The sequence below is a fragment of the Dama dama genome, chromosome 25 (genome assembly GCF_033118175.1).
Source record: "Dama dama isolate Ldn47 chromosome 25, ASM3311817v1, whole genome shotgun sequence".
NCBI lineage: Eukaryota > Metazoa > Chordata > Mammalia > Artiodactyla > Cervidae > Dama > Dama dama.
This window is the reverse complement of record NC_083705.1, coordinates 24,708,071-24,714,543: the sequence shown is the minus strand read 5'-3', so window position 1 is coordinate 24,714,543 and position 6,473 is coordinate 24,708,071. Positions and strand designations below refer to the sequence as shown.

The 6,473-nt window shown below is 36.8% G+C and overlaps 1 non-coding gene across 1 annotated transcript; it reads left to right on the top strand.

The window, feature by feature from the left end:
- Positions 1–5,539: 5,539 nt before the first annotated feature.
- On the top strand, positions 5,540–5,646 carry LOC133046911 (U6 spliceosomal RNA). Its single transcript, XR_009690606.1, has one exon. It is a non-coding gene; the product is annotated as a U6 spliceosomal RNA (small nuclear RNA).
- The last annotated feature ends 827 nt before the right edge of the window (positions 5,647–6,473 follow it).

Genomic DNA, 6,473 nt, shown 5'->3' with positions numbered 1-6,473 from the left:
AAGCTTTATGGGAATTGGGCATTGGGAAACGAGTCTAAGGAAATACTAAAACTCTGGCTATTGCCATTTTTGTCAGTAACAGTCCTTTATCCCTGACCCAGGTGTCTTGTGTCTTCTGTCTGTATTTAGGAAACTGTACCATGTTAGATTGTAGTGTAAAATGTCAGGGTCACCACAGTTCTTGACCTATCTTTTTTTCTTAATTAAATTATCCCAGCTTTATTTTTACTAGTGCTTTTTAAAAATTTGAAGTAATAAGTATACAGTGAGGGATAGAAAGATGAAAAAGTAAGAATTCTTACTAAAACTTCTTTCTGGAAATACATACTATTCTGGAACTTGTTTTGTCAAGAGTCTATGAAGAAAAAAAACTCTTTAAAGGTGAAAATCACTCACAGTAACTCTGGCTGTTTCTAAGCTAAAGTTATCAAAAGATCAAACTTTTATTGAGTCCTGAGAAAATACTAGGACAGCTAGTCTTTTTAATGGCTGTTTATGATACCATACGTTCATTGTAGGCTTTCCAGGTGGCACAGTGGTAAAGAATCTACCTGACAATGCAGGAGATAATGGGTTTGATCCCTGGGTAGGGATGATCACCTGAAGAAAGGAAATGGTACCCACTCCAGTCTTCTTTCCTAGCACATCCCATGGACAGAGGAGCCTGGTAGGCTGCAGTCCATGGGGTTGCTGTTGGACATAACTTAGTGACTGAGCACCAGCGTGAGCACCCTCACTGCGTGGGTTTAACCAGACTCCCACTGATGATTGGAGTTTTGAACTAATACAAACAATCGTGTGGTAAATCTAAAATAAACTAAACATAAAAACATTCACAGACTTCTGTTGACGTGTTTTCAACCACAGCAATCAGTTGGGAGCCATAGGATCATTTCATGGTACTAGGTCAAAGTGTTTTTGAAGAATAAAACAAAACACAAAGCTATTAAGTAGCATGTTAAATAATGTGTGTAGTGTGTCCCGTTTTGAATTTATGAACACGGAAAAGTCTGAAGAGAAGTCATTAAAATGTTATAAGTGATTAATTCTGGGTTGTGGGATTAACATTGACCTTTATTTTCTGTTCATAATTGTTCATATTTTCTGATTTTTAATTTTTTGGAACTGAGCATGCATTACTTTTCTAACCAGAAGGTTAATAAAACAACTGAAATGAAGAGACAAAAAGGGCTAGGGTGAAAAATTGGGGTATAGACACAAGACATCAAAAGATACGAATGAAAAGTTTCGTGTCAAAGACATTCAAATAAGGTGACAGTTTTTAATTAGAATGGTTTGCACCCTTAGCATTTCTTGAGTTCAGAGGGAAGAAATACTTTTCAATGAAAATAAAGGTCTTTGCAAAAACCAGGCTTTCATTTATTCTTTCTCTATGCTTATGATTTTCTGTCCTCCATTTATTATTAACCAGTTACATTTCCCGAGTAACTATTCTATGCCTAGTCCTGCTTCAGACACTTTATCAGATTCAATATCAAGAACAGGAATAATATGCTTTACAGTTAAATATGAGGAATTTCAGTCATGGGTGGTTAATTGAGGGCTTTATTTCTCTTCTGTTTTATTGTGCTTTTGATCATTTTATTGCTCATTAGTCTGTTTGCTGGTGTGTGGATAAGTGAAAAGATACAGACATAAAATTAAGTGTCATCCATTCAGTCACATACTGATCAAATAAGGGTCTTGCAAAGAAATTACATTGAGTCTCCTGATGCGTTAGCTGCTCGTTTTTGGCCAGAATATATATGCGTTCACCAGATGATTTATGGATTAACAGATAGCTAGTGGTTTAAATGGCTCTTTCCCCTTAGCCAGCAGTTGACATGGAAACACTGAAGCATGTGATGACAGAACTGAAGGTGGTTTTTCTGGTTAGCAGTCATCAGATTTAGAACCTTATTCTTAGCCTCTGTAGTAGAGAGCTAGTTCCTACTAACATTCCTTTTTAAATCCTTCTTTCCATCAGTAAAAAATAACAGTCCTATTTTTAGGGATGCCATCTTATATCTGCTGTTCATTTGGTGCAAAGTCCTGTGTATGAATAGTGTTAATGAGTCTGAGTTCTTTCATAACATTTCTGACCTAGTACCTGGAAAGAATATAGGTTTTCAGCTCAGACAAATTCCTGGTAGGTCTAGAAGCATTTTAATTTATTTAAGGGGAGATGTTCATTTCATGTGGGGGGACAGTAGTTAATTTGCAAGTCTGTAGTGAGGCTTTAAAAGCTGCCATTAAGCTTGACAGAGTAGTTGATGGCATTTGGTCACATTTTGTTCTCCCAGAAGCCTCTGGCTGACTTAAAAATAAATCATTGCAGACAGACCATTAAACTTTATGAACTGTGAATGTGCTTAATAGTCCAGTATAATAAAATGCTCTAAGTTTCTCCATGGGCCATTGCTTTTACCTGAGGTTCTCTGCGCATTTCAAACACGCTGACCATCTAAAAGATGATGATTCTAATATGACTGCATGGTCAAGGCCTTTTAAAAACATTTGACTGTGTTTGACCTAATGACAAGGTGAGATTAAAACTTTGGTAGTATTACTGAGTGTTAAATATAATGAATTTTTGGTTCTGGTCTGTGTCTAATTAACACGACTTCTGACTGCATAAATGCTATCTATAGTCCTTGAAAATTATAAAAGTTTTTTTTTTTTTTTTAAATTTACAGCATTAAAAAAAAGCAACTCTAGTGCAACTGCAGTTTTCCCTAAAAGAGAACAGTAACTGACCTGAATTGTTTCACCAATATACACACAGTTACATAAGTTCTTATTTTATAAAACCTCTGCAAAAAAAATGGAAAGGAATTCATCATGATGGTTAGTAACTGAATTTGCATTGTGGTTCCAGTTCTTAAGCTGCTTGACAGTGATATACATTTCATCTCTAAAATAAGAATGATGCCAGGATCATTGATTATCTCACATAAGGCAAAGCCACGAAAGCAAACTTATAATTACTGAACAAATATGAAAATGCATTGCTTTTTTTTTTGGTTGATATTTGCATAGTACCTGCTAATTGCTTATAACACTCTAAGATCTATGGGTTGGGCATAGGCTGTCTAGCTATCAAATCATTTCACAAAAAACTTAGTATGATTTCTCTGTTCACTGGAAGTGGCATAGATGAAGAATCACTGGGACTTAAAAATTTGATAATGTCAAAGAAGCAGGCTCATTTTCTTTCCTTTTTCTCTCCATTTGTTTTCTTTGTCTTTTGCTTAAAAAAATGCCCCTTACCCACAAACCCTCTTTATCAAGACAGCATGTGGATGGGTGACCATATTATGACCTTTAAAAACGCAACTGACCAAAGGCCACCAAAAACATATCTGTAGTCAAAAAATGTTGTCTACTAGTAGAGAAGCACATGCACATTGGTGACCCTGGGTGTCTCACAAGGAGAGTTACAGAGAGACAAGAAGTTTTAGGAGTTAGAGTTAGCCAGAGGGTCTTGGTAGGGATTGGTCAGAATTTGGAAAATAAGTGAGCTGTGGTCTCATCTTGGAATATATGGTCTGAATGAACTGCTGTTAATACATTTGGGCTAAGATTGTTCATCTTGCATGCCACAATTTAGTATGATTTACTTATTTCATGAGTTGTGGTAGAAGTTTGCAAGCTGTGACTTTTGTTTCAACTCTTGGTTACCCTTTCATGAGCCTGAGCTGAAGGAGGCCATGATCCTTGGACATGCTCAACCCAGAGTCCTACACCTGCTGATCAGAGGGTTGTTCAGAGAATGTTGTCTGCAGTTGAATTAGTTAGTCCCTCATGTTTCTTTCGTTGCAGGATGAGTTGCTGAATTATCCAATATGACATTGACTGCATGGCAGCATTTAAAACTCTGGAGATCATATTCTTTACACTTGCAAAACAGGCAAAACTATGATAAGGATTCTCACTGAAATTCAAAGGATGCTCATATGTTCCATAATCTATTTAGATACTCCCTTACATTGGATATCGATTGATAGCTCTGTCAGTATCTGAATAATTAACCGTCCACCTGATGGTTTGTTAGGGATAAGATTCTTGAGATTACCATGATTAAAAATGGAGCCTTTTACTAGCAATTTATAATCTTGAGCCAGCAGAGAAGCAAGAAAATAACCAAGAGGATATGGCACAAAGCCATGAAAAGCAATGCAAGATAATCAGCAGTTTCTGCCTCTGGAGAGGTTTGGTTTGGAAGGTATTAGATGAAAGCTGTATCTACCTTATGTAGTCTTCAGTTTTGGGAATAAAAAGCCCTGGGCATCATCCAGTCACAGCTGACTTTTTGTGCAGCTATCAGGGGTACCTGTCAATTACTTCCTTGTAGTATTGTAGTCCAGGGTACATGGTACACTCCTTTACTTAGGTTCTTTTGGGATTTCTTTTAGGAGATTCCGTTTCTGATCTTAAGCTGATGTCAGGGGCTTTTAGGTGAATCCGAGGAGAAAACAGATACCCTTTAGGATGATATAATTAAAGGGCTCTGGTTAATGCATTATAATAACTAACAGTATTAGAGTGGAGGAGAGTGGAATTTTATATTGAGCAAAAATACATAATTGTTTTTGTAAGGACTTAGTCATAGATTTTCTTAGATTTAGAACATGATATGAACTATGAAGATCTTGACAAATCTCCAGGCCTTCAATATATCCCAAAAGTATGTCATAAATGTTACTAGTTGACATATATGCTTTAATATAGAGGCAAAAATATTTTGTACACAGTCATTGTTTCATCTTTTATATGAACATAAATATGCTATGTTAAAACATTATTGAAGCATATTTATATTAATTAATTTCATTTGTATATAATTAATCTTAGAAGGCTGAACTGCTCTTTTGAATGACACTTTTAGAATATAATTTCTTATTTAGAAACATAACTTGTCCCATTTGAGTAAACTTTGATGACTATGCAAAGAGACTGACCACTTAGTCTTAGAAGAAGAAACTAAACTTTTACCCAAACTGCTTCTTTGCATCTTTTTTAATTTGTAAGGAATTTAGATTCTCACAAACTTCATAAGCATCATTCCCACTCAAAAATAAATATATATTCACATCAATTTTTAAACAACATATTTATGTTAACTCATTTCACTTGGACATAATTAATCTTGGAAGGCTGAAGTGAATATGTTTAGGCTTTGTTGTTCATATGCTCAGTCGTATCTGACTCTTTGTGACCCCATGGACTGCAGCATGGCAGGCTTCCCTGTCCTTCACTATCTTCTGGAGCCTGCTCAAACTCATGTCCATTGAGTCGGTGATGCCATCCAACTGTCTCATCCTCTGTTATCCCCTTCTCCTCCCACCTTCAATCTTTCCCAGCATCAGGGTCTTTTCCAATGAATCAGTTCTTCCCATCAGGTGGCCAGAGTATTGGAGCTTCAGCATCATTCCTTCCTAGGACTGATTTCCTTTAGGATGGACTGGTTGGATCTCCTTGCAGTCCAAGGGACTCTCAAGAGTCTTCTCCAGCACCACAGTTCAAAAGCATCAGTTCTGTGCTCGCTTCGGCAGCACATATACTAAAATTGGAACGATACAGAGAAGATTAACATGGCCCCTGCACAAGGATGACATGCAAATTCGTGAAGCGTTCCATATTTTTGAAAAAATAAAGTGCTGTTGGCAACTTATGATAAAAAAAAAAAAAGCATCAGTTCTTTGGCACTCAGCCTTCTTTACGGTCCTACTCTCACATATGTATATGACTACTGGAAAAACCATAGCTTTGACTAGATGGACCTTTGTCAGCAAAGTAATGTTTCTGTTTTTGAATACGCTAAGTTTGTCATAACCTTTCTTCCAAGGAGCAAATGTCTTTTAATTTCATGGCTGCAGTCACCATCTGCAGTGATTTGGAGCCCAAGAGAATAAAATCTCTCACTGTTCCCATTGTTTTCCCATCTATTTGCCATGAGTGATGGGATAAGATGCCATGATCTTTGTTTTTTGAATGTTGAGTTTTAAGCCAGCTTCTTTACTCTCCTCTTTCACTTTCATCAAGAGACTCCTTAGTTTCTCTTCACTTTCTGCCATAAGGGTGGTGTCATCTGTATATCTGAGGTTACTGATATTTCTCCTGGAAATCTTAATTCCAGCTTGAGCTTCATCCAGCCTGACATTTCACATGATGTACTCTGCATATAAATATTCAGAGTTAAATAAGTAGGGTGGCAATATACCCTCGATGTACTACTCTCCCAATTTGGAACCAGTCCATTGTTCCACGTCCAGTTCTAACTGTTTTTTCTTGATCTGCACACAGGTTTCTCAGGAGGCAAGTAAGGTGGTCTGGTATTCCCACCTCTTTAAGAATTTTCCATGGTTTGTTGTGATCCACACTGTCTAAGGCTTTAATGTAGTTAATGAAGTAGAAGTAGATGTTTTTCTGGAATTCCCTTGCTTTTTCTATGATCCAGCGGATGTTGGCAA